Raw genomic sequence first — 27,582 nt, 5'->3', positions numbered from 1 at the left:
CTCTGCTCCTTTGTCTTCCATGTGCAAATATATCTGCATAGTACCTAAACAAGAGCCATCCATTAGAAAGCTGTTCCCCGTGACCCAGTGTCATGCCTGAGCCTGCAGCAAAGAGGATCTTTGTAATGTAATGCAATTTACATTTATGTAATAAGCAACAAGAGCTAGGCATTAACTAATAACTAACTAATGCAACTTGGGACTACTGTGGTACGTTTTCTTTTTTTTCCCTTCATTGACACAGAAGTTGCTGCTGCAATTTCATTTACTCCCATACTTGCTTTTTCAGGTTGTTTATGCCATTATCACAGCAGACAGAGTCCCTACTGAGAATCCTACAGGATAATAGGCATTAAGCTCCTAGACCTTTAAATTCTGCTTTGTAGTCTTGCTACCTGTCTTGAATCATTTAATCTTGCTTTGTGTCTGCTTCCTCCAGGGAACTAATCCTTGTATTTTTTCATGGCAATTGAAATCACACAGCCAGCCAAATCGAGGCTGGGTGCTAAGTTCTTTCTAATGTTCTCAGTAAGGCACAGCAGCAGATTTTGGGGATGGGGATAAGGGAGAGCAGGTAGCAAAGGATGTGTCACCATGGGATCTGTTTCCCATCTTGACTTGGTCCTGAAATAGAAATGTTGCTTAACAGAACAGAACTGGACTCAGTGTTGAGGAGCCACTCCTGTCCTTCTCTGCCAAATTGATCTCAAACAGAAAATGATCAATTAAACCTGTATATTCCCCCTTGGACAGTTTAGACACAGAAGATCTTCAGAAATGCTACTTAATCATAAGAATTGGTGCTCTGAGGCACAGTCCATTTACTTCCGGGGCAAGTGGCAAGGCATCAGAGATGAGCTGAGCTGCTAGTGATTGATATGCCTGCACTGTATATGCCTGTCATTTCTGGGGAAGCTGGATTTCTGATCATCTCTGCCTTGTACTTCCTCCCTTCACATGATCATTGCCTTCCAAGACAAAATATTCAGGCCCTGTTCTGCTAGCATTTTAAGTGAGTGAAGAAGGCAGTTGTGCCACTGACAAAAGGGAGGCAGAGGAGAACACCGGCCCTCTGTGTGCATCTTCAGTGCTGTGCCAGTGGGAGGCTTCTGTGAATGCTCTGCAGGCTACCTGCTAGTTTCAGTCACTCAGCTGGGAGCTAATACCTTGTCCAGGATCATCACCCACTCAGGAATTCCTGGTGGGTGACCTGCCATAGTGCTCCATCTGCTGCTAAGGAGAGTTATGATGAGCCCAAATGGGAATATCACAAATAATTACGTGATCGCTGTGTTTTTCCACAAGCTCTTGTGAGCGGGACGCATTAGAAATGAAATCCAGTTGTGAAAAAGGGACATTACTTGACAGCAGGATTATTATTCTGGATTATTACTCTTCTGAAACTGCACATTGCTTTTAAGTCCAGGTGTTTATTAGGTTCACAGACGGCTTGAGCAGTGATTTAGGAGCCTCAGTCTTGTGTCAGGATGGCAATGGCCTATTCCATTTGTCAGTGATGAGGGGAGCTGATGACAGACAGTTGTCCTACCTTCTAGTGTGTTGTTACTATGTTTACAGGTTTTTCAGTTTAACAGGAACCACTTTTCTTCCTAGAAGGGACAATGGTCTCTTCTTATTACAGTTTATGTAATTTAACCATGACTAATACCCTGGTCTTATTTGCATACTTTATCACCCTCGTGGGGAAGCTGAAAGACAAGCACTTTGATCACAGTTGCTAAGCTGTGGTTGCCGTCTGCTGATGCGTCTTCAAGCTGTTAAAAATGATCAGAATTTTTCCACTGCAATACTGGTTTGTCACAAAAAATTGTTTTTGTTCCTTTTTTTTGACTGTAACTGAGTTCATTTTGCTGGATGTGTCTACCCTCTGCAGACCAATTCAATTTCTCAGTTGCAAATCTAGGCATAACAATATAGGAACATACGTGTTTTGGTGCTACCTCAGATGAAGGCCCCCCCTTAGCTGAGCAACCTCTCTCTAATAACGTACAAGGCTAAGAGAATAAGAACAGGACACGTATATCTTATTTTCCCCTCAAGAATTTCCCATCTTCCTGCTATTTTTTCCTCAGGAAAATCCATGAATGTGGTGCAGTCTTTCCATTTAGTCTTATGCAAATACCTAACTATATTTCCTTTAAATAGATGCCCATTTTTATGTTCACAGCATCCTTCAGCAGTGAATCCCACTAAAACCCAACGTGTAATTTCAGCTGTATACTAAGAATGTAGTATTTTCCCCCTGTTTTATTCTGTATTTCTGTGTATGTTCAGGTGTTACCTTAAGTGAATACATTTTCTGCAGTGTAAACACAAAAAGACTAGTGTGCTTCAGGGAAATGTGAAAACTGGGGGACACTAAAGTGAGGAGAGTGTGAGACACGTTTACACATTTCAGAATTCATTAATGTTCATTGCTAAAATGGAAGTGTAAATGAGGTGAAAAGGTGAAGTTTTCATGATGCATCTTTCTCTCTTGTTGCCCAAAGAGCAGCGAGAGGAGGACTGTTTCACAAGGAAAGGAACAACGAATTTTTAGAATTACGCCTCTGATTTTCTAGCAATGGAAACTGATTTTCAACCCCCTAACAAGCTACTTATTTTCAAGAAAGCAGTGGTAATGAAATGCACTGGATTTGCCTATAGTTGAAACAAGTTGAGGCAGACAGATAGCGACATCCTTGTCTGATTAAGCAATCAGGACATCTGCTTCTTAAAAGTGTACCTTAGGTGTCTGTTTTGGTGGGTTGAAGTTTGCTGAGGAGATTAAGAAATTGCAATAGGGAAAAAAGAGTGGCTCAACTTCTACCTCAAGCTCCTGTCAGTGTGGAAACCACTAGGGATGCATGCACTTTAGAGAATTCCCTTCTTTAAAGGAGGAGTAATTGCTTGGTCCAGTGAGGAATGGTGAATAAACTGGTGCTGGCTATCAGTTAGTTATGCAGTCTGTAAGGATGCCAGGTTTTGTGAGCACTTTGGCAGCTTCACACCAAATCCCAGCATAGACCTAATCAGAGTTAGATTTAGGGAAGAACTGCGTTATTAGCAACTATCAGGCTCATGTGGCTTCCTCAGTATACCTGCTAGTTCAAATTATCGCTTCGGTTTTGCAAGACTGCATCAGGTGAGCATTTTCTTTCTATATATCTGAACTCGTTTCTTCAGATCCGAGTGACAAAAGAAATCAGCCAAATTTGTGAATTACTTTGGCGGCCTCTGGGTCACAGAAGACTGTAGATGCTGACTCTCAAACACAGGACTGCTACAGTGATCAAAACATTTAGCTTGTGCAGGTCATCATCTCCCATCACTTCCAAAAGTTAGTGGAACCAGCCTGTGAACCACCTCTTGAGCATTACACCAAGTCAGTGCTGGTTTGGTATTACAAATACTATCCCCTGGGCTTCTTTCAGCCTCTCCAAGCCTCCTGTCTATTGGGTACCCTTGCTTGCTCTCCCTTTCCCACTTAATGAGTCTCTCAGTCCTTGGAAAGTCTGGGCAGATTTTTCTCCAGGTGAGGCTCTCAGCATGCTCACTGAAAAATCACTCTCTTCTCTCTCTTCTTTATGGCTGTGACAGGCATCTTCTAGTGTGACATCAAGCCTAAAACACGTAGTAATTTCATACTTTTTTATTCTACCATGAGTAAAATAGGCTTTATCTTTGTTTGGGTAGAGCATGTTTGCATACACTGCAATTGTACAAAGTGGGAAAAAGCAAGAAGGAAGTTTTCCAATTAAACTGCAGCCCTCTCTTTTTACAGGTGGCTAAAAATGACCAAGTTATATTGGGAATAACCTGAATTATGCACAAGTCTAATTTTATAATTCTATTAATTTTGACACTGAATAAAAATGACAGTATTTTCTCAGCTTTGTATGATTTTCCATAACTACGTGCTCTGCCTCTTTGGTAACTATTAATAGCTTGAAGAACATCATTGTAATGAGGATGTAACAGTCTCTTTTCGCTGGAAATGTCCTTTAAGCAAAGTCCTAAGCAGTATATTAAAATTACTAGTCTGGAATCTTAGTGGGAGTTGGACCTGAAATCCTATACGTGACTTCAGAAATAGTTTAGAGGGTGACCACCGTAGCCTTTCACTTTTCTCACGAAACCCAGTGCATATGTAGGGAAAAGTATTTTCCTAGATCATAGAAAAACTGTTTAAGTATTCTGGCTGCTCCCATATTAAGTAAGGCCTCTTGAGGCAAATTGTTGGGGAACTGAAGGTGCTTTGCTTTCCATGTCTCATGCCATTTACCTATTTCAGATATTTTCTCAAAAGCTTTCATTTTCTTTGTTTCACTGCTGTTGTTTATGATGTGGAAAGCAGAAAGCCACCCATCTTAGCTAGTTGCAGGAGTCACTGATAAGAAGTTTTCATGGATTAATAATGTAAAGGAGACAATACAGGGGGATGAGGAGAGGCCACAGTAAAGCATTGAGGTTATAGCATACATGTAGCATATTCAAGACTGGAACTTGAATCACATCTCTACTTGTCAGTGAGCAGACAGGGCTTTTGATCTGTGTATATTCTGTCCTTTTAAAACAGGCATCTAGTGGTGCTTTAGAGGGGCTTGTGTATCCAACCTTCTAAATTGTCCAAGATCTAGAAAGACAGCTGTTGCCCTTAGCCCTTTGTCATGCCTCTGGGGCCCTTGTGAGTGACTTAAAAATGTCCAAAGTGTCTGAAAATTGTCATTATGCAGGATACTACTGACACAGCGCACTGTAAACTGTACAATATATTTAGGTAATTGGGTCCCAGCAGGCAGCATTTTGGTAAAAGCATTTTTGTAAAACTGTGTACATACTATCCGATGTTCTAATATGCACCTAGGCCTATGTCTTAGTTTTGGAACTCCACTGGGATGCCGACTTGCTGTGTTAAAGAGATCTCTGTGGTCCAATACGGTTGTGGAAGAGCAATAGTAGCAGAAGAGCATCAACAACCAGAAACAGCAGTATTAAACCCTCTAGAACTGTGCAGAAAACTCAAGCCCTGTATGTGACCTGGGTAGTGAGAGGTTCACACAACCTTCTTTGGCTCACTGAGCTCAGTTATAAAGTATATTGCTGGAAGCTTTCTCAATATACAAAGGGAGAGGGGAATGATTTGGATTCCTCAAGCCTGTTGTAATAAAATCTAGATCAATACAAGGGTATAAGAATGGAAATAAAATGATGCTGATACCAGTGCTTCTGAAGTTTGGGAAAGATTAGGAGCACTGTTAATGTGCCACAGTAAAATATCTTCCAGGTCTTTAATGCAGATCCACCACTTGGACTTGTGGATGCATGACAGTGCTAAGCCTCTGTCTGTGTGAGCAGAGCAAGGTAGAATGAGAAGTGGAAGTGCCAGCACCAGAGTTTGGCAGGAAACAAGAAAGCTGTACAGGATAATGTGTTCCTAAGTCCTGGTAGAAACAATAGGAGCAGAGATCCCCACATGGAAGACAGCAGCAAACAGCACTTCAGAGTGCTGCCTGGTGACACGGTGTGCAAAGAGCTGACCACCTGGCTAATGAAGTTTTGATATGGGATGTCCTGCTTGGGAACAAGGTAGAAGTCCAAAATGGTGTACCACTGTGTCCCCTGATGCCCTGTGGTGGTGTCTCCTAGAGGAGGATTGTGTAGCTCTCTGCTTCCCATGCCTGGTGCTGAAACACAGGTGAGGGGAAATAGTTTCTTGTGAATGGCCTATTATCTTGATAAGTGATGTTAAGGGTCATGGCCTGGGACAAAGACAACATTCAAGGACCATTTTTCCTCTAACTTCTATTTTAAACTGGCAGTTTCATTATCCTTTTCACTACACAGATTACCTTGGCAGCTTCCTGAAATGAACTCAGACATGCTTATCAGGTTCTGAGGATATTTCAGGGCTGCTTTGAAGAGTAATTTAAACCAATTTTTGTCTAGCTTTTCTGGAACCACGAGACAGAATCCTGTCTCTGGTTATTAAAAAAAGTATGCTGGCAGCTAGTAATACTTTATTAAAATCTCTGATTTACAAAAGGAGGTTTTATTTAAAATGCTCTTGGCAAGGTTTGGAGGGCTGATTAAATCCCAAACAAAGATTAAAGTCACATATGTTTAATTATTTTTCTTTAATATCAAATGGTTTTGGATCTCTTAAATAACAGATGGGCTATTTCAATAGATTACTTTTAACAGTTCAAATAAGTATTTACTTTGGTTATCTATTGAATTTGTAAACTCTTGAGGTTCTGTTGCAAGTACAGATTTATTATTTGGAAGAGAAAGCCAAGTTGATGGAAAGAGTGATTTCTTTTGTTCTTCCTCTGATTTCACTATCATTTTTTCTAGACAAAAAAGTTAAGCTAAGGCACTAAACCAGGAGTGGCAAGAACTTCAAACAAAATCCTGGCTTCCTTGGGCAGATTGTCTTTTTGTCTCCAAGATGTACAAAAGTAGAAAAACATGCTGGGAATAGCATGATGTACTTAACAGACACTGATCCAGTGGCCAGCAGCTGGAGTGGAGTGTTCAAGGGTCTTGGGTCTTTAAACATGGTTTACAAAAATAGTAAAGGCTTATATTTTTACAGTTGTATTTTTTCTTCTTTGTGTCTGGAGGACAAGAATCCCCTCGCAAAGATTTTTGTCAAAGAATCAGCTCCTGGTTTATTGACGTCCTTTCCACAGCCAGAAATGCTGGTGAGAAAGAAGAGGTGGGATGAGACTTTAGCGCCTTACCCTAAACAGACAGAGATTGCTCTTGTATCTCCAGGACTGCATGGGAGAGCTCCAGGTCTGCCTGCTCTCCCTGTGCTCATCTGTCTGCTCACCTCTTGGCTGCACCGCCACAGATCTGTGCCCATTGCCCTCATGCTACCTTCCTGGACAAATGGTCTGTAAGCTTTGCCTGGAAGTACAGTCTTCTTTCTCCTCCTTGGCAAATGAATAGAGTTAGGGATTACATCATCATCCCTGTCTTCTCCTCAACACCATCCAAAGGGATGTGACTCACCATTGCAGAGTAAGAGCTGTTTGTCCTGGCTGCTGTAGAAGAGAGAGCTGGTAATAAGTAATGCCTTCCTTTTCCCAATAGGAAAGCTTTGAACATTTTGGAGAGGAGACCAGGTGGCCAGGCTGTTTCTCTGGAGCATGTCACAGGCTGCCCAGGAGCTGAGTCAGCACAGAATTCAGGTGTCACGAGTGCCAGACCAGTAGTGCAATCGGCAGGGGACAGGCATCCTGTGCAGACTGCCTGGGCATGGTGAGCTGAGGGCTCCCAGGGGTTGTAGGGCTGGGTCCTGAGGAGAACAACACCACCACCAGTAGCTCAGGCCACTGCCCCAGCAAGTGAGAAGCAAGACAGCTGAGGGTGTCAGGGACAGCTCCAGCTGAAGGCATCAGACACCTCCCAGGGGAAGGGGATGGTCACTGTCTTTAATGACAGGCTTCAAATGTCAGTGTAGAGTCTTCAAATGTCATTGTAAATATGAATGTCAGTAGTATGAAGCTGGTTGTTTTTTGAGTCCTGTTTTGTGCCTGCTGCTGTGCTGCCTAGGAACTGGGTGAAGCTGAGTTTCCTACGTGATCACACACATCCAGGTGATGAGGCTTTACAAAATCTTGATGAGCTTGACAGTTCTGAGACAGCAGAAGTGTAAACATAGTAAGCCCATGTAGTACAGAAACCGAGGGTTTAGAAGACAGCAGATTGTGGGTTTCTTTCCTGGTGCCAGGAGGAATGCAGCAGATCTTTCACTTTGGGTTAACATGATCACAGAATCACAGAATGGGTGAGGTTGGAAGGGGTTGCAGTCGCCTGCTCCAACCTTCCTGCTCAAACAGGGTCATCCTAGAGCACAACACGAGGTTACATCCAGATGGTTATTGGATATCTCCAGTGGGGAGACTCCACAGCCTCTCTGGGCAATCTGTTCCAGTGCACAGTCACTCACACAGTAAACAATTTCTTCCTTATTCTTTTTCCTTATATTCAGGTGGAACTTCCTGTGCCTCAGTTTCTACCCATTGTCATTTTGTCCTAATCCTCTCCCAAAGCTCACTGAAGTAGCTGGAGAAGCTCCCACTGATTGCAGCAGGTATCGTTTGCTTTCTCATACTCCTGTAAAGCATCAGAACTTCAGCTCTCTGCTCAATCTGTCTTCCAGTGGGAGAAGGTGAGTAATCTGGCAAGGTCCAGTGGGGTTGGGAGGGTCTGAGCTGCAGTCCATACTTTGGGCATAACTACGGGAAATGAATTCCTATCCCATTTCACTTGTTTTTCTTTTCTGTCTGAGGAAACTCTTGCTGTACAGCTGTAGCCTTCATACCTTTTGTTGTAGAACATGGTGGAGAGTTCTAACATAAAACAGGTAAGGAAATCTGTAGAAAGTGAAGATGCTTCTATGGTAGGTCTGTCAAAGTAATCAGTCATATCTATTTCAGTAATTAAAACAGCAGAAGTGAATCCTAAAGTAAAGAAATCAGACAGTTAACAGTGAAATATGAACAGATCAGTTCTGTGTCTTCTGTTTCCTTCTGTTCAGCGACTTCTCCAGAATGCCTTCAAGTCAGATTATTCTTGATCTCCTGAGTGAAGTCCAAGTATGTTTTATTGGGAAAAATAATAGGTGGAAACTGCCTTTGGTGACTCCCCTGGGGTGGGGAGTTCTTTACTGGATGATTAATACTGGATCATGGGACCTTTCCAGAGTCTTTGACACCTTCTAAGATCAGGTGGATCCATTATGGCCATCAGCAGAGATGAATATCTTCAGGCCATGTGTGTGAATTGTCCTGATGTCTTCCCAAGGGGAGTTATCACAGGTGAGTAATTTGTGTAAGGACGAAGAAACAACACCCAGCCCATAGCTTGAGGTGACAGGTGTGCACCTCTCTGAGTCATCAGCCTTCCAGTCTTTTCACACTGGTGGATACACTCTTCTCATAGGATAATAGAGTACTACCCTTATCCTAAGTCCCTCTCACAGTCTAAATTACTAGACCTATTTGGAGAGAAGAGAAAAGAAAAAGAGAATTCGAAAGTCTTTGTGTAACCCAGAACATATGGAGCATAAATTTGCTGCTTGGAAAGTAGGGAGAGAGAGCCACAGAATAGCGTAGATATCACCTAAGTGAACAAAAAAACACCCCCCAAAACAGCAAGCAGGGTGTTGTCCTTGTGAAATTATAAGTTTTTTGTGACTGAGAACTGGAAATAACCACCTGTAGATGGAGTGTGATGTGAGACAGAGGCCTAGAGCTGAGGGAGGACTGACTGTTTAGGAGAAAATTCTTGTGTTTGCTGGTTCTGTTCCTTTTGTTGTATAGTAAAAAAATACCTGTGGTCTCATGAGAGATGTTTGATACACCTGTGGGATTGATTTAATAGCTGGAATGAAGGTATGAGATTCCTGAAGAAAACAGTTTTTCCAAGGAAGTCAGAGCAATACTTTGTTCAGGAAGAGTGGATCTGATATGCTATTCAATAGCTGGAAACTATTCTGGAATGTTAATGAGATAGTCTCTGCCAGAAACAAAATATATATATTTTTATGTCATACTGCTGTTGGTGCAATGGTACCTCAACGGTGTCAAGTCTGAAAAGATTTCAGCTTTTGAAAGAGGATGAAAGACTTTCCTCTGCTTTGTTGAATGTCAAGTCAAAACTGCAGAGATTTCCATAACAAGAGGAAGAAGTGCTTCTTCTGAGTGAACACAATCTCCTCTATGGGTGGAATTACTTTTGCAAGCAACGTGTTCAAGATTTAGCTTTGATGCTTACTGTGGTCTGTTGGTCATATTCACATGGCTTTTGCCACTCTGATAGCCAGCATTCATACCTGAAGATTAAGAGTGTGCTGAGATAGTGGTGATGCTTTGAGTGGAGGTCAACGATTCATACAGATTTTCATATTGCTGCTGTGCTCCTCGGTGAAGGAGCCCAGTAAGGAAACTGGATCTCATACTGCGATTCCACCCTATTTCCCGTGCTAGGAAATCACATGAATAAACCATGTGAATGTTATAAGTGCCTCTATCACATACAACATGCAGGGTTACTGTTTAGAAAAGCACATACATTTTTGTGGAATGTGATTTGAAATATAACAGGTTGTATCAGATTTTCACCTGTCAATAATCTCAGCAGGTTTTCCTAAGTAAACAAACTGATTTCCTACTGAGATATTCTCCCATAGGACTAACTCTGGTGTTTACTGCTTCTCAGAACAAGATTTCCCCCTCTTTTTCTGTCTTATTGGTTACCTTGTTTTCTGGTATTTTTGAGGCAATGGTCATCACAGCTTAGTTCTAAAAAGGCAACTGCTCAAGTGGCAGTACTGTTTCCCTACTATCATTTATAAATTTATAAAAGATAAGGCTTTTAATAAATCTTGTTCTGTAGTACTATTTTTTGATTGTTGTTGTTTGTTTGGTTTTGTTTATTGTTGCCCTCTGATGGATTTGAATGGTACACAGGGGGGTGCTTGGTATGTTAGGCCACTGATCTGAGAATAACCAGCACTGGAAATTGATGTCAACCGAGCCAGGTACCCAAACTCCCAGACTAACAGCCTGATCAGAAGAGCATGTCACTGGCATTCAGCTGCTATCACTGGGGACTTGTTAGGTCCTATGCTTTTAAAAGTAGTCATTCCAGTCTTAGCTATTGGATAATATTTTTTCCCCTACTTCCAGCTCAGATAAAGCCTGTGAAAAGTGCTTTGTTGTCAGAGCAAGAAAAACAGTGTGCTTTCATGCTCTGTTAAAATGTCTCAGGAAATAGCAGGTCCCGTCTGCACTGAAAGTATTTCCATGAATGACAAATCCGAAGTGTGTGTCCCACTGATACCTAGATCTTGCTAATTCTTATCCTGAAATAGGTCCCACCTTTTAAATCCAGAACAGGAATTTTCAAGTTTCATCCTGCTGGCCAGAAGAAATCATTTTGTGTCCTTTCCCAAGCACTTCTGTGGGCAAAAATGACCAACCTAAAGACTAGCTATAATTTAGGACTTCTTGTAGTAATCATAATTAAACATTAGAAATGGTACCTTGTAGGCTTACTCCCCAGTTTTTACATTTACAAGATAAAGTACACTGGAAGGGGAACCAAAACAGAACAGGATGTGTATTTATTTTGGCTGTGAAGCTTGTTTAATACTTCGGTAGCCAAGCCTGTTGTATGACTGAGAATGATCCCTGTGCCCTGAGTAGAACTCCATGCCTCTAAATCTAAACACATTTTACAGAAGATGAGGCTCTATTATTGCTGTGCCACTGTGTTGAAATAGCAGCAGTGGGAAAGTGACTCTTGTGAGGCCACCAACAGGACAGAACTGCCCTGCAGTCTCCTGACACTCAGGCTAATGCCCTATACAGTCAGCTAAAATCCTACTTTTTGGAGTCTGGATACTGATTGCTGGTAGTTTGAGAATGGTCCTGGAGTTACTCAAAATTGAAGGGCAGTTACTGAGGGACAGACAGCCTCCAGTATCCTTCTAAGCTCGTTTCTGTGAGTAGTGAATGCTCCATTATGTATGCAGAAACAAGCTACTACCTCTTGCTTGACTGTTGTATTTTTCTCTTAACTTTCCAGAAGCAGACCTTTCCTACATTATCAGTTAAACAAAAATTTCACTCTCTATACTGGTAAACATTTCAGTGCAAGTGTTTTCATCTTCTGAGAGGTTATTATCGAGCATTTTGCTGTTATTTATTATATGTTTGAGAGAAAAAGGAAATAACATTTTATTTCCATCTTTTAAAAATAAATGTAGGTTGTTTTTTTTTTTGAAACCCATAAATGCTTTACAAAAATGGATTTTTATTTTTTTTCTCTGACTTTCCAGCCACCTGTACACCTCCTTTTCTCAGTAAATTTCTTTTGGAGAAGTATGATTTAGATATGCAGTTATTCACCATATTCAATGGAACTGAAATTTAATTCTCCCTCAGTTGGCTGTGTGTTTAGCTGTTGGCTTCGCAAACCAAAAAGGACTTTACAGAAGAAGATGCTTTGGGATCACTTTGGCTGGAATGTAACACATGGTGTCTATATTTGGCACAACAATGCTAGGCAACTGAAGACATCTTTCCAGTCTGCTATCATTACTTCAACCTACTCCTTACCTCAGAAACAGCCTGATTAAAGCTTTTTTTGTTAAAGCTCCAACCTTAACTTGATTTAACACAGAAAAATAGAAGTAAATGTAGCTAAAGAGAATTTGCTGATGTTTCCATTTGGATGGCTTGAATTTTCACAAAATATAGATGTATAGCTGCCTCAACTGTGTTGTGCTGTGTTCATTATATTTGGGACATTATACTTGATGATCAATGCCTTTTGTAATTTTTGTTGGTCTTCTTGTTTACCTCTCCTTCCTCCAGCTGACAAGTGAAACTCTAAATATACGGAAAGCTGACATCATGTTTTTCTTTTTATATTTGTGTCCCTATGTGTTTACATAATTGCTGGAAGTAATTAGCAGGAAGAATTGCCCAAGGAAGAAGATTTTTGCACAGAGAACACACAAGCTCTTGTGGCATATTTTGTGGAGAGGGGTGTCTGCTGTGTATAACATCTTGTTAAAGCTCTGAGACATTTGAATGGGTGCTCCTCAGCACCCAGACATTTGTATTCTGTTTTTTCTGTTAATGGCTTAGATCTAGATGGGTTTACTTCTTACCAGGGAGAGGTCCTGATGATGCCTCAGTCAGGAGAGCAGATGATAAGGTGCTTAGTGCTCTTTGTATGGACAATTTAGTAAATTCCTGCAGCTGTCACTCAGAAGTTACTGCACTACGTTCACTGAGCTGACAAATGTCACCTGGGTGAGAACAGGGTCCCATGCTTGTAGATGTTCTTTGAGATTTATAAGCAAAAAGCACAGCAAAAAAAAAGTAGGTATTTGTAGAAGATGAAAACAGTTTAGAATAATTTAGTATCCCTCTGGTGGGAGGGATTTTTGGATCTCTGCATTTTGTAGATAATGCCATATTTCTCTTTATAACCGCTTCAAAAAGAATACCATTTCAAGATGTTAAAGTAATGTTTCAAGAGGGCTTGATTTTGGATAAATCCAGCTCGATATAAAGTTATGTGCTACATGCAATGTTTTTTCTACCTTTCTTTCATTGACACCAGAACAAATTCCTACTGCTTTTAACACTATGTGTTCTGAAAGTCCTTCTTAAAGAATCTCATTATTTATTCCAAAACAAAGGCCAAATATATGCGAGAATAAAGCAAATCAGAGTAATGGAAAATCTGTAACGATATTTCATGTTCCTCTAGTTGCACTAAAGGTAGTCAGTGACCTTCTATAAAGGTAGATAAGGAAGTTTTCCACAGAAGGAAGCTCATTCTATTGGATATTTCTACTGTCTGACATCCTGTTAGTAATTTTCTACGTGTGCCTTTTTGCCAAACTCCTCCACTGAAACATAGACCGGTGGTGGGAAAATGGAGAAGGTCCAGTCAGTTCAAACCCTGCTTTGATTCTCTGATGCCAGTAGCTGCTGCCACATATCAGTCTGAGGAAATTTTCATAAGCAGCTGCTGGTCGTGCTGTGCACCATGAGAAGCAGAGCTCTGCAGCTGTGATGCTGATCGACAAGAGGACTAATCTTGGCATTTCTACCTGCCCTATGTCTACACAGTTGTGGTTTATAAACATTATTCAGAGGTACTTAATGTACACAATGCTCATTTATGTAAGATAAAAGCCTTGAGGGAGGAAGAGAGATGCAAAAGGACAAATATTTTCCCCGTCTTTGGCTACTTCTTTGCTTAAGATAACCACATGACTTTGTTTCTACAGATAATCTTCTATAAAATCCCTTTTCTGTTCCTATAATTAATTCCTTACACCCACTAGCCAGTGTTTGGAGGCAAATCCTTCTTACTAACTCCAAGAAGCCATTATCCCTTCAGGTTTCTGAAAGCATGAGGTCTGCCCTCATCAGCATTAAAGCCCTGTGGTTTGAGGGGTGAGCTGGGGATTGCTCTCTTATCTGCAGTAGGCTCTATTAATGAGCCACCTTTTCCTGCTAGAAATGGCAAAGGGAATATCCCCTTCCTACTGAATTACCCTGCAAGACTAGTGCAGAGGATGTGGCTCTTCTCTTGTAGCCTCCTGTTACTTGCACAGCTGTTAGAAACACTTAATTCTTTTATGGAAGTAAGTGAGTTGCCAGCAGAGCTAAGCCTTGTGAGGTTGGACTGATGAGGAGAAACCTGTTTTTCTAACTGTCCTTCTGTTTTTCTGCCTCCTAGGAAACAACAGTCAATACAAGTAGCTGCAGGAAGCAAGATGATCTCTTATCTCCGCAGAGAAAAGTTGAAAGGGATTTCAGCTCCACCTGAGTAAAATGATGAGGGAATGGAAACAGAACAGTTGGGTGGGACAAGTCCAGGTAAGTGTTTCACATTTCAAAAAAATTTTACTTTTTGATCAAATAAAATGTGAATTAAAAATGCAGGTTGAACCAGCAATTGCACATGGGATTTATTTTAAAAGATTTCTTTAGGAATAAAGAGATACCTTTCAAGATTAAATAAATATAAATTATAGTTCAAAGAAATGCTTTGGAAAAATCTGTTTTAAAATATGAAGAAAAGTGTTAACCCAACTCAAATTTGTAGAGGTCTTTTCTGTTGCAGAAGGTTTGTCTGTAAATGCCACACAGATTTGCACTAAGCTTTGTACTTACAGATCTATATTTTTGTATTTGTTCCTTGGTCTTTGCAACTGAATTCACAACATGCTCTTGTTAGCAGTCCTCTAAATCTTGCAAATAACATTTAATGCAATATTCTTAAACTAGAAAATTACGTGATCTGTTTAGAAAACGACCATGAATCAAGTTCATGACTGAAACTGGCCAAATATTGGTGTAAACAGACTGAGGCTGAGCAGAGGAGAACCTGGCTACCTGTTCAACAGTGGAGCTGGCTAGCTTGTGTCTGAGCTTGCTGGATGGGGAGCACTTGTGTAGGAAGCAGACCAGCATTAATGGAAACTGCCTGGGTGGAAATTGGTAGTAAAACAAGCAGGATGCTGGGATGTGGTCTTTACTGCAGATTGATTTTTGTGGCCTAGGATATAGCTAAGGCTCTGGAAGGGTAGAAAAAAATGTCTGATTGGTTCTGAGGATGTTTTCCCCTTTGCCTGGAACTTGGCTGAGAGGCTGGATGTCAAGCAGTATGGGGTCAGTGGCCCTACTGGATTGCTTAAGCACAAGAAGCAGGAGGATGCAGAGCTGACTTTAAAGTCTAGGTTTGAACTATCACCTTTCTCCACATCCCAGTCCCATTTCCAGAGTGGGAAAAATGAAACCATTTGTCTGATGAAATCATAGAACCAAGGTCAAAGCCACAGTTCTCAGCAAATCAGGGATGTAAGAGCAGTTGGGAACAGGTGGCATGTGCTATCCCTAGCTTTTCTCTTACTGCTTAGACAGTAAGAGACACAGAATCTTCCTTTCATCTCCTGTCAGTCTTGGCTACTCCAGCAGCACTGGAAAAACCTGTATGTTACAAAGTGACAGAGATAGGGCAATATGAGAGAGAAGCAGTTCACCAGATTCATCAGGTAAACTTTTCCCTACCCAGACTGCAGTGGAGAAGACAGTGATCCTTTTCCCTCCTCTTTAAGCCTTTGCAATTCAGCATTGACTTGTGTAGCTCAAGACATTAATGGGCTTGAAAACATGAACTATCAGCAGAAGTGATACTAAAAAAAAAAAAAAGAAACACCTCTCTTTCTCACACTGGCTTTCTCTTTTCCAGAGATATGCTTGATGATGCACTGGAAAGAGCAGGAGGCTTCATGAGTCTGCTGCTGCTCTTTGCAGAGCAGCAAAAGTGGGAGCAGAGAAACACTTCCACCTACTGCACAAGAAAATAGTCCCTCCCCTAGCTGCACCAACATTTCAGTGGAGTGCATGAGATGTCAGTAAAGGCAGAGCATTCTGACTTTAACCAAATTTCTAGGAATGTCAGTGGACTCGGGGAAATGCTATGCTCTTTGCCATATGTAGAAGTAAGCTTTGAACAGCTCTGAATATGTCCTGAAGCTTATAAGATCCTACACCCTGTTCTCACTGAGCTGACCTGACTCAAACCTTTTGATGTCTTTGTAAATCCTTCTCAGGTGTGGCATTCTCTTGAAGGTGACAAAGCTGCTATCTTCTGCCTCCTCATGTTGCTAAAACCTTGGGCTGTTTTATACGTTCTATATGTTTTCATGCTTTGAGCTGTTGGAAAAACGAGCCAAGCTCTCAAAAGGCCCGAAGGAAGGGCTCTTTTTCTGTCTCCTGTCTAACTGGGACACTGTCACAGGAAACCAAGCAGATACAGTCCCTAAATGCATTGCAGAGTCTCAGATTTTCTCTTACTCCGTGACTGGATGTTGCTGCCACAACCTAGCTCTCACTTGATGCAGAGACTTGTGATGCAAGAGGGAAACTGGAGTGCTGCTTGTGTGTGGGGTCTGGCTGTGTGAAGTACAGGGATCATAAGACTCTCAGGCTAAGTGCCTCAGATATGACAGAAGAGGTGTCTCTTTAGATGTATCACAGGCAATAACTTACATTTATTCTTTCTGCCAGAGAGGAATGGAATCTGTTCAGGAAGAAAGAAACGGGTAGTACAGGTGAGGCTGAATCCAAAGGAAATCATGTCTATGCCTGACAGAATCATCAAAATGTTTCTTTTTTTTTTTTTTTCAGGATGTGAAAATGTATTCAGTGAGACTACTTATTCTCTTAATATGTGACCCATGTAACACACAGGTTCATTCAGGACTGATGGCTCATCTCATGACCTGCTAGGGAAAGCTCACTGCAGCTTCAATTTGGCAAAGAGGTTAAAAAAAATTCTCAATGAAGTCTGAGTAGTGTGGATAGCACAGCCCACATGTTGCAGCCATACCAGATATTTCATAGCTCTGCAAAACTGCCCTGGAATTCTCTACAGTTTGCTCCAGAAAACTGCTTGCTAGGTCAGAAAAGCACACAATATTTATCAGACAAAAATGAAAACAAGTATGCAGTATTTGTGGGATGAACAGCCAGATCTATAAGGAATTTTTAACTTACATATTTTTTTTACTTCCCTCCAGGGTAGAAAATGTAAATACAGCAGTATTAAATGCTAGTAATAGATGAAGAATCCAGGGAGTAGGTGAAAGGGAGAGCAGAGACTGAGGAAACAAGTATGTCTCCCTTTCTAGTCAATGTCTTATTCACAATGTCAGTCTTGACTTCTACTGAAGTTTGCTTCTTATCCTCCATCTCAGCCTAAGAGAAGATCAAAACTAAAGAATACACTTGAGGAATATTCAGCAGCAAGTTCACACACTGACAGTTTAAAAACTTGATTAAATGTTGGGTGATGGTAGAGCATCCCTGGTTACTTCTGCCTGATGGGGCAGTCAGCAGAGAAGATCATGATGGGCATTACAGCCAGATGGGACATTAGGTCCTTGCTCAGTTCCTTTGCTAGTGTAGCTGAGGAATATCTCTTTTGCAGGCAGCAAATGCTTCTAGGTGCTTGGCATTTTTTCTTTCTGGAACTCTGGCTAATGCTCTCTTTAGATTACAGCTGGTCTCCAGTCCAGCTGAGACAGTAATTCAAAAAGTAATTCACAAACTTGCTGATGACCAAGAAACCCAAAGTTTCCTTAATGTATGTTCTGTTTGCTGCCAATCAGTGTGCTCATGTAAGCTGACAAGTTCAAAGAAGACATTTTAGAGGTAATACATGTGTGAAAATGCCAGTTTTTTCAAGAAATGCACTAGATTTCAAGAAAGAATTTTTGAAGGGGTGCCTACAAATCCTGATTGAAATTTTCCTTCAAAACAAGAAGAACTGAGTAACCTCTAAGAAGCCTTGCTGTCTGTAATTACACAGTACACGACCCAGCTGCCCTAACCGGCCTTGAGGAGGGCATCAAGGTCATGTCCTTTTTTTGGCTGGTATATTTGTGCAAGCAGGTGACTGTAGTAGAGAAGTCAGGAAAACAGACTCATGTTTGCATTTCAATCCCCCTTCAAGAACTTCTAGTACTGTCTTTCCAAAATGGGGTCAATAGGCATCTGCAGATGAATGAAGTAGGTTTTTGAAAGTGTTGATTCCTGGGTCAGTAACTTCTTGTGAGACCTTTGCATGAGCAGACAGCTTTGGGGGTTTAACACAAAAAGAAAACAGAGGAAGGGTGAAGTCCCACATGTTTCTAGTTTTCCCACAGGCTAGCCAGCCTGCTTTGCAAGGGCAAACTTTGAATATGTCAAAAAATCAATATAGTCTAAAAATCCAGACTCACTATCGATTGTGTCTTGGAAACTCACCTCTTGACTGGTCTGCTATTTTTGTTTGTAATTAAGGCTGAAGTCACTCTTCTTGGTACCTGTGGGCTCTACCAGTTCACTCCTAGTTCCCTCCACCTACTTAATGTCTGCTCCCTTTGCAATGATTTTAAAGGTAATTTTTTAACATTCTGCTAGAAATAATAGGAATCCTTTCTCTAATTGATCAGATTAAACCATATTTATGAGTGGCAAGCAATGCAGTCCTTAAAGTAATTGTCTCAATTACAGAATTTGCTTTTGTTAAGATACTGGAGCAAAAGGTTATGAATTCTTATCAGTAGCATATACTTTTTACAAGGAATACCTCAAGCTTATAAACCCTGTATTACACCTGCCTGCACTTTCATCTGGTGAAATTTAAAACTCTTTTTTTTTTTTTTAACAACTTGTTTTTTTTGTAGGACTATAGTAAAATAGTTGAAAACTTCTGCTGTAGACATGCCCTGCATTTCTCTATGCCATTTGTGTTGTGAATGCAAAAAAAATAAATGTTATTTGACAATCAATATCAGTTGAACAAAAACCGAGTAACTAATGTCTCCAGAACTTTCTCTTTTTTTTTTTTTTTGGACACTATAGCCTGCTTTTCATGATGTATATAGTGGTATCTGTTTTTTAAACATGCAACAAGGTAAAATGAGTATGTTGTTCAACTCCACAGAACTATTTCCTTGTGTGAAACTGTATGCGGTCCACGACAGACTGCAAGGGAGGATAGAGCTTGTGATCTCCTTAGGCAGAGAAACTTTGCAGCTTATGGAAAAATATACTTTAATTATCAGGCTTCTGCCTTTTAAAAAGAATTCTTCTGATATACATTCTTCTTTGGACTCAGCAAGCCAACAAGAATAGAAACTGAAGCATAGTGACTAATCCATGGCGAAGAATACCTTACCCTGATTTGGACCTAGGGGTTACAGAGGACCTAGACTTATAAGTAGGAGGACAGTACTGAACCCAGTCTGGGCAACTCAGAGCAATCCCAAATGCTGTAAATGTACCCCGTGTTTTGCCAACACCCTTTAGCATCTTTTAGTTATTTCAGGATGCAGAAACTAGTATGCTGACCTCTGCAGCTGTCAACTGTAGTCTTCGCATCTGTGGACTCATCCAGAACTCTAAACGTTCCTGTCTGTAATATACACCTCAAGTCCTCCACTAGTAGAACAAATTTTATCCCCTTGATCTTTCCTCACGTTTTGCCGCTAGTACTGCAGGGATTATTTACTAATGGTGACTCAAAGCTGGTCTCACTTTACTAAGGTCAGTGCAAGGTTATATATTCACACTGTCCCCAGAAGTATTTGCAAGTACCTTAGAGTGCCAGACCTTCAGCATGCGCTGCTCAAGGTTCCCAGCTTATTTTCTTTTTCTTTTTCATCTCTGTGTCTTCCCATGGCTAATGCAACATGAACACTTAACTCCCTGAGTGTCTAGTTTCCCAGAAGCTGAGTCATGTCTGTTTGGTAAGAAACAGTCTCCAACAGCTATTAACCTCAGCGATAAAGAGATTTGTATGTTAGCACATGTCCAAAAGAGCACACTGCTTTGTCAGGCCTCATCACATCTCTCTTTTTCAACTCTTACTAAAACTGCTATTGATTACTACGCCTCTCTGCTTTTGTGTGTCCGAGGCTAGTGGAGAAGAACTGTCCATACTCTCCATGTTACCACTTCCTAAGGCACAGCGTAGTCAGTTTTGTGCTCTTTTCCTCAGCACCAGAAAACAAATCTTTGTACACTCTCTATTTCTTGACCCAGAAATCTCAGTGGGATACCCACAGCTAATTTCAGTTTTGTTGCCCTGAAGATAAAATAGAAGAATGTGCAGATCAGCATCATAGGTTCTTTCCCGGTCTGCAGCAACTGTGATGTGCCAGATAGGATTTTGCTCCGTTTGCTGCAGGAAGTAGGGCAGAGGCCACATTGTGTCTGGTCCCAGCAGTGAATTACTCAGGGGGGAAGGGAGGAGAGGACCTGTGGAGCTGTCATCCTGGCTGATGTCTCTTTGTGACTGTAAGCAGGCACGTGTCACATGCCCTCCTGCACAGGCATTTGCCTGCCTTGTGACCCCATGATCAGGAGATTCCTATTTGGGCAGGGACAGAAAAGCTGAGGGTCATCCTAGCTGGATGCTGACTGAAGGCTGACCAGCAACGGTGTCCCCTCTGAACTGTAGATCCTTTCAGGAAAGTGTAAGGGAACAGCAGGACGGGGACTTTGAGCAACACGTGCCTCTCAGTGACAGGATGTCCTACCTGATGAGTGAGATCTGATCCTTGTTTTATAGGGAAAAAAGAAGTTCATGGGCCAGATCTTTGGGCTAGTGGAGTGGTCAGATGCATAGATCTGGCTTGATAAATGCTCTTGTTGGCAGACAGTTCCTCTCAACCATTCTTGCCTATCCTCACTACTCGAGGCATGAACCAGCTCCCCTCATTCCAGGCCAAAGAAACCACAAAGTACACATTTAGATGTAACTGTCCACATAAACCATTTGGACATAAACCATTACTGAAAGAAGCAAGAATAATTTGCGTTTATTAAAATTTGTGTCTTGTTAAAATATTATCACTTGAGGAATTTTTTTTTTTTTCTGGGAACTGATTAATCAAGATCACTGCCTAAATGCTAGATGATGCACATTTCTTCTCTTTCTTTTTAAGACGGGCTACTTTTAGGAGCTTTGAGGCCGGCATCAGCTGCAATGTGAATCTAAGACAAGTAATTATGTTGAATTGCTCTAATTTTCGTAGATCAATTCAGTTTTTCATGTGACTGTTAAGTATCTTGTGGCTAGGAATAATACATTGTACATAGAGAGTAATGAGCTGAGAAGAAGAGTTTGCACATGGGTATTTCAGTTCACTTGTGCATTTGCTGGTGCATCCATAGGTACACAATCACTCTCTCTGTGACACTGCTGTAATTCAGCTTTCTCCCTAGTGTGACTCCAGTGGTTGAAATGGATTTCAGTTCTTCTCAGGGATAAAGAGGCAAACCCAGCAAAATAATTTTCTTCTTTTTCCAAGAATAATTCAGTGGGTAAAAAGGTTTGACAGAATATATATATATATATATATATATATATATATATATACATACATACATACATATATATACAATTTTTTTTGCCATTGTCTGTTTCACTTGCAAAGCTGCAAGGCTTTAGCTGCTGCACAACAAGTTTGAGCCTTAGATCACAATAAATGGGAAAAAGTCCATTTTACACAGACGCAAATAGTCTTCAATTCCAACAGAACACACAGCACTTAGTAATTAAATCATCAGACTGATCTTTCCTGTTAACTTCTGTGGCAATCACTCAGTTCAGGGTTGCTGGCCTAGATGCATGAAGGCAGGGTAAAACCCTGTTTTCCCCATTCATTTCTGAAAATACCCTCAGGCCTTTGTCAAGCTTAAGAGCCCACGGAATAAACCCGCAGCCAGGAGCAGTTGTTGTCCTGAAGGGAGGAAATATCCCCTGAGATGGAAAAACCCTCTTCAAAGGCACATAGTAACAGAGATATTTCCAGATTCTCCCAGTGGTATCCTGCTTTCCAGGCCATCTTGATTTAGATAGTTAGCAGTGGATGACAGATTACACTTAAACCCAATGTCTAAGAGTCCTGTAAGCAGTCATAACCTACCTGCCAGGTAGATTTCAACTGCCTTCCATATGCCTCCCTGACTGAACAGCATTATGTCAAGAACATTTCACATCCAGTCTTCAGTTTTCTGAGATGTTAATTGAAACAGCTCTTCTGGCACAAAAAAAGGCTCACCTAAACCTCATATTTTGCCTCTTAGGAAGTAATGGCAGAGTGCTCCCCTCCCTCTCCTTTTCTACTTCGTCAGTAGCCACTGGTGGTAGTCATAGTGGCTGTGTCTGGCTTAAGTTGGACTCTGGGAATACAGATAATAACATAATGTTTAAATCCAAAGATTTTGTCCAACAGCTGAGGACCAACTGAGCACGTGCCCAGGGAAATATGGCTGGTATGCAGATATGACTGTGAGTCAATCACCTTAAATAGTGGGCAGCCCAGGGCCTGCTGAGCTCTCCTGCATGGCAGTGGGCTGCACATCAGGATGTCCCCTTGAGGATGGATGGCTCTCAAGGTTACTCTTCAAGGCTGAGAGGGTCTGTGTCACATCACATGCCTGGTAAGTGAATTGGTAAGTGCTGAAATTTTGACATCTTAGCTGAGTGATATAAAGGCCTCATTGTGCACATTCCCTCCTTTTGACATAAAGTGTTGACCGAGTCTGGACTAAATCTGGATCCAGTTGCATGTGAATTCCCCCATATTTAGAATGCAAGAGGGTCCTTTCTGAAGCTCATGACTCTGACAGTTTTGTCTGACCCTGTCCTTTATGTGGTAAATGTTGAACTGTACCTTGCCGTCGAATCTTGTTATGCTGCTGTCACATTTACTATTAAACTTCTCTAAATCACTTTTTTGTATTGATAAACATATTTGTGCTTCTCTTTTACAAGTGAAGTTCATCGTTCCACCCATTACAGGAGTGCTTGAGAAATTATTCAGAAAACATGGATTTAGAGGAGGATGTTACCAATGACATTCTCTCCCAGCACCGATTCTCTTTGCAGATTAGGGGCTACTGCTATGCAGCTGATGAATCCTCCTTTCTATTCCAGTGCACCAGTGTTTGCAAAACTGGGCATTAAGGAATTATAGACACCTAACATTTTAGTCACTCAGCTATCTTCAGGCAACTCATGCTCTGTGTCTGCATCCAGCTTCCAGACCAGAGTACAATTGGACTCCATCTTGATTTTCAGCCAAAGCATTCCTACAATATCTTCCACCCCTACCCCTCAAATGATATTAACTGTGTTGTGTAGGCAGCTGGAGCCCAGTGCCCCATCAATTTTCTGGTTCTGACAAGCCTCCTCAGTCTGTGTAGTTGGGTCATCTGCTTGCCCCAGGCCCCTCCAGGAACAGATGAGGCTGCTAAAGATTTTGCCCTGAATGTACAAGCCATCCTTGGTGGTCCTGATCTTATCCTTTTAGTTCCAGAAAACTCTCTGCTAGACACATCTTCGTGATTTCTGGAACTGAGCCAGAATATCACGATATACAGAAAACAAAAAAGCTCCTTCAAAAGGAGGTGTTCAAAAGGCTATTCCCTCCCTTCCTCACTTCACTTACTTCTAAACCCCACACTCCATCTAAGGCTGCTTGTGATAGGAACCAGTCACAGCTATTGCTCCTGCACACTGCTGAGACTTTTCCCAGAGGGATCACAAACATCAGGTTTCTTCCAGTGCTACAGCCCAGCTGGTTTTGCAGGAATACTGTGACCTCCAGCACACCCCTCTGTATTAAGCCCAGTTCAGTCCGCCCACAGGAGCTGTTCAGTTGTGCTCCCCAGACAATAAACTGCTTCTGTTTTTTGTGGGCCAACAGTTCTTACCTCCAATTCCCTCCAGATATCAGAGTGTTGGGTTCTGATGACAAAAGTGTTTTCTGTAGTGACAAAGTGAATTGCCAGCAGCTTTAATAGCATTAATCATGCTATATAGGGTCATTGGTATTCCTGACATCGCACTGAAAGTAATGCAACATGAAAAAAATTGAAATATTGTATCTGACTATTTTTCCCTGCTGCAAATAATAAGAATGTTTGTATTGAAGAGCAGTTTTAATTTAGGATATCTCTTGTTATCTCTAGAATAATCAGCCTGCTCCTTGACTTGATAGATTTGTAACTGTGATGAGAAAAACAATAAATTAAGTTCAAAACAGACCGTATTTGTGTTATCAAAATTACACCTGAGTCATAAATCTAGAAAGTAATTTGACACAAAAATAGCACATTTAGTAGCAACAGAAAGAGCCTACTTCTTTCAGCACTTAGGAAAAATTGTGGTGATGACAAAGGCATACGTAATACCTTGACAAAAACAGGGCTTTAGTTAATATCAGTGCTGAACAATAGAGTAAAAAGCTTTTCTCAAATTTTGCAACTTGTGACAGCCTTTGAGACAGAGTCAACAGCTTCAAACAACCTCTATTGGCACAACCTTGCCCAAGAAAATGCAGTGTCCTATGTGGCTCTTCCACTGCACAATGTGACCTGCCAATGTTCTCTTTGTAATAACATTAATTTTCAGGTGGCCTGCAATCCAACTTTGAATAGCACTGTGCAAGGATTTGTATGTGCTGCTAACTACTAAACAAGTCACATAAGATGTCACCAGTGGAATTGTAGGATGACATTTTATTATTTCTTTACTGGAAAGTCTGAAAAAGGGCAGAGACCTCGCTGAAAGAAACAGACCAGATAAACGCGGCCTTCGGGGTGGGAGAAGAGGGCTTTGTCCACACTCACTTGACCATAGTGTCCCTCCTGTTCCTGTGTAGGGCCTGCTGTCTGAAAACTGGCAGGCAGGCTCTGATGCTGCCCCCTGTGTGCAGCAGTGGACATGCCTGAGCTCTGTGAAACACCAGAGAGAGCTGCTGACACGCCAAGATTGCATGCAAGCTCTGTCAAATGAAATATGGATATACAAAGATATACTAGATCTGAGGCTTTAGGAGGAAAGCATTAGGCCCAACATAGGTCTCTGGTCACTGCAGAGAAACAGTGAGATGGTTTCAAATTTGTGCTGTACATGCAAGCACACACAGAGTTAAAATCCTGGGAAGGAGATGACGGATTACGACCGATATCCATTCGTTATGTCCATATCACTGGGTCCTCCGGAGTATTTGCAGGCTGAAAGGGTGTGATAACATCAACAAGTGGAGGTATCAGTACAATCCACGGTTTTGTCCTGGCCCAGGAATGTGTTTGCCAGAATCAGTTCCCGAGAAAGCATGATCTTGGATGTAATGAATGCCAAAGGGCACTTACAGAGGACATGACATGGACTTTTGCTAGAAGCATAGTCAGAAGACTCTCATTCTGCTGAAGGAGGCTTGTTGATGTTCCTTACAAGGATGTGTGGTGTCACAGCTGACCCAGCCAAAATATCCATTCAGGGTCATTGCAGCACCTGAATGCCTCTAGCTTTTGGGATAGAGACAGAAGGGGAAAACTGTGCTGCAGGGGAGACACTGGATCTACAAATGCATTACAACCTCCTCCTCCTGAGCTGGGAGAGAACCGTTTCATTCTAGAATTGGGAAAACAGCTTCTCTTGCCTCCCTGCCCTCATTTCAGTCTGCTGGCACTTTGAAATCCGTGTATGTCCACTGCTTGCATATCTTCATCCTGTCTTAATCATCATGCAGTCCATTTGGCCGCATTCTTTTCACATCTGTTCTTCACTGATGCCCATTTGGGGAGCGGCTGACACCAGTGCTTAGTCAGATAGCTACTTGTAAACAAAGAGATGAAACAAAACAAAAGCTCCCTTTTTAAAACATTTCTCCTTCCCTGTTGTGAAGTTCCTCCTTTGTCTTTTGATTGCTTGATGGTCTTTGAGAGAATAGAAGTAAGATACAGTTTAATGGAGACAGACAGGCAGGTGAACAATAATATTCTCATTAAAAATTAGAAGTTTCTTGATAGTGAAGTGCTGGGTACTCATAAATAATATTCTGAACTACATAAAATACATGTGCAGCAGTCATTCACTGTGCACAAATCAACGTGGAACAAACAGACATTTAAGAATCATGTTTGTGCCAATGGAGTTCAAGTGTCTCGAGCTAATCTAGTCCAAGTACACTAACAAGAGCCATTGCAGTCTTCCACTATCCTCTCTTTGTCTTTCACGGACACTTGGATCTTGGTGGGCATGCTTAGTGTTGGATTCCCCATAGAGGTTGTGTGTGCCCCCATTCCTGACCATGGGAGCATTGTAGCGTATCGAGCCAACCACTGTGAATTGCTGCCTGAGAATCCTGTTACTGCCTCAGTTTTTGTATCATCTCCAGGACTGTGGGCTGTTGCTGTTGAGGCTATTCATGTTGCCCGAAATAGTTGCCCAAGTATAACACAGTTTCTGTGCTTTCTGTATTTCTAAATGGAGAACAAAAAGGGCATCATCAGAAGCAGCAGTCTACTGAATTTTTCACAATCTTCCTCTTAACCTGTCCTCCACAGCTGTGAGACATTAGGGAGAACACTTTCAATATGCTTCTCAATACAGCATGAATGCTTCAGAACATGTACAGAGAAAGGAGGAAGTTCTCATGGCGGGTAATGTGTCTTTTGACTGCAGATGCATACAAAAATTGTTCACATTGGACAAAATGTCATTGAATGAAGTGAATTGCATTATAATGGTCATTTCTAAATATCTGATTGTAGAAACCAGTGGTCACCCCTTAAGTGATTTTTAAATTAGTCAGACTTAAGAGGATAGTGCAAAATCATCTGTCTTGCTTGAGTAAAGCCTACTAAGAATGAGGCAAAATACCTAAGCAAGAAGAGAAATATTTTTGAGATATTTTCTGCTAAGTAAAACTTATCATTTATTGCTTTCTTTGATAGGGCAGCAAAGAAATGCTCATCAGAATAAGAATGCAGCAAGGACCTAGAGGCAGCAGACATTCACTATCAAGAGGATTATTTAGGTCAACTAACCTGTTGATGTCCATGGAATTGTACTGTTGGTAGCAGTTGAGATCCTTATTCAATATCCTGCCAAAAGTTCTCAGGTCCCCAAAAAAGAACGGTTAAGTGTATCTCACTTCAAGTGGCAGAGCTGTGCTATTTAATGCAGTTTATATTTGTCAGGTTTTAAGGTTTAAAAGAAAAATGTTTTTTATTTTCTTTATTTTGTATACAACCACATACTTGAAAATCCTCAGGATCTTATTAGATCTTGAGGAGAAAAATTGGTAGATCTAAACAATTTCTTCTCCAAGAGGAACTCATACCTCTAAAGCTGGTGTTAGAAAAAAATTCCAGTGAGCATGCTCAGAAAAAAGAAGTATGAAGGAAGACTGACTATGTATCCTTGAAGTGACTCAATTTTCAGAGTCATTAAGATCACTGCTTAATCAAAGGTCTTTGAGTTAAAAAAAATGGAGCTAACCAGTATAATTTAAAGAACATGAAAGAGCATGGGCAGCGAACATTCCATTAGACCAGATTACTCAGAGACCTATCCAGCCTGGTCTTGAACACCTACAAGGATGAGGAGTCCACAACCACTCTTGGCAACCTGTGCTAGTGCTTTACTACTCTTAGAGTAAAGAATTCCATCCTAAAATCTAAT

This window comes from Empidonax traillii, unplaced genomic scaffold (genome assembly GCF_003031625.1).
Source record: "Empidonax traillii isolate 1590-97213 ecotype Southwest subspecies unplaced genomic scaffold, ASM303162v1 scaffold108:size1079785, whole genome shotgun sequence".
Taxonomy (NCBI): domain Eukaryota; kingdom Metazoa; phylum Chordata; class Aves; order Passeriformes; family Tyrannidae; genus Empidonax; species Empidonax traillii.
The sequence above is the reverse complement of the archived record's forward strand: the minus strand, read 5'-3'. Positions refer to the sequence as shown.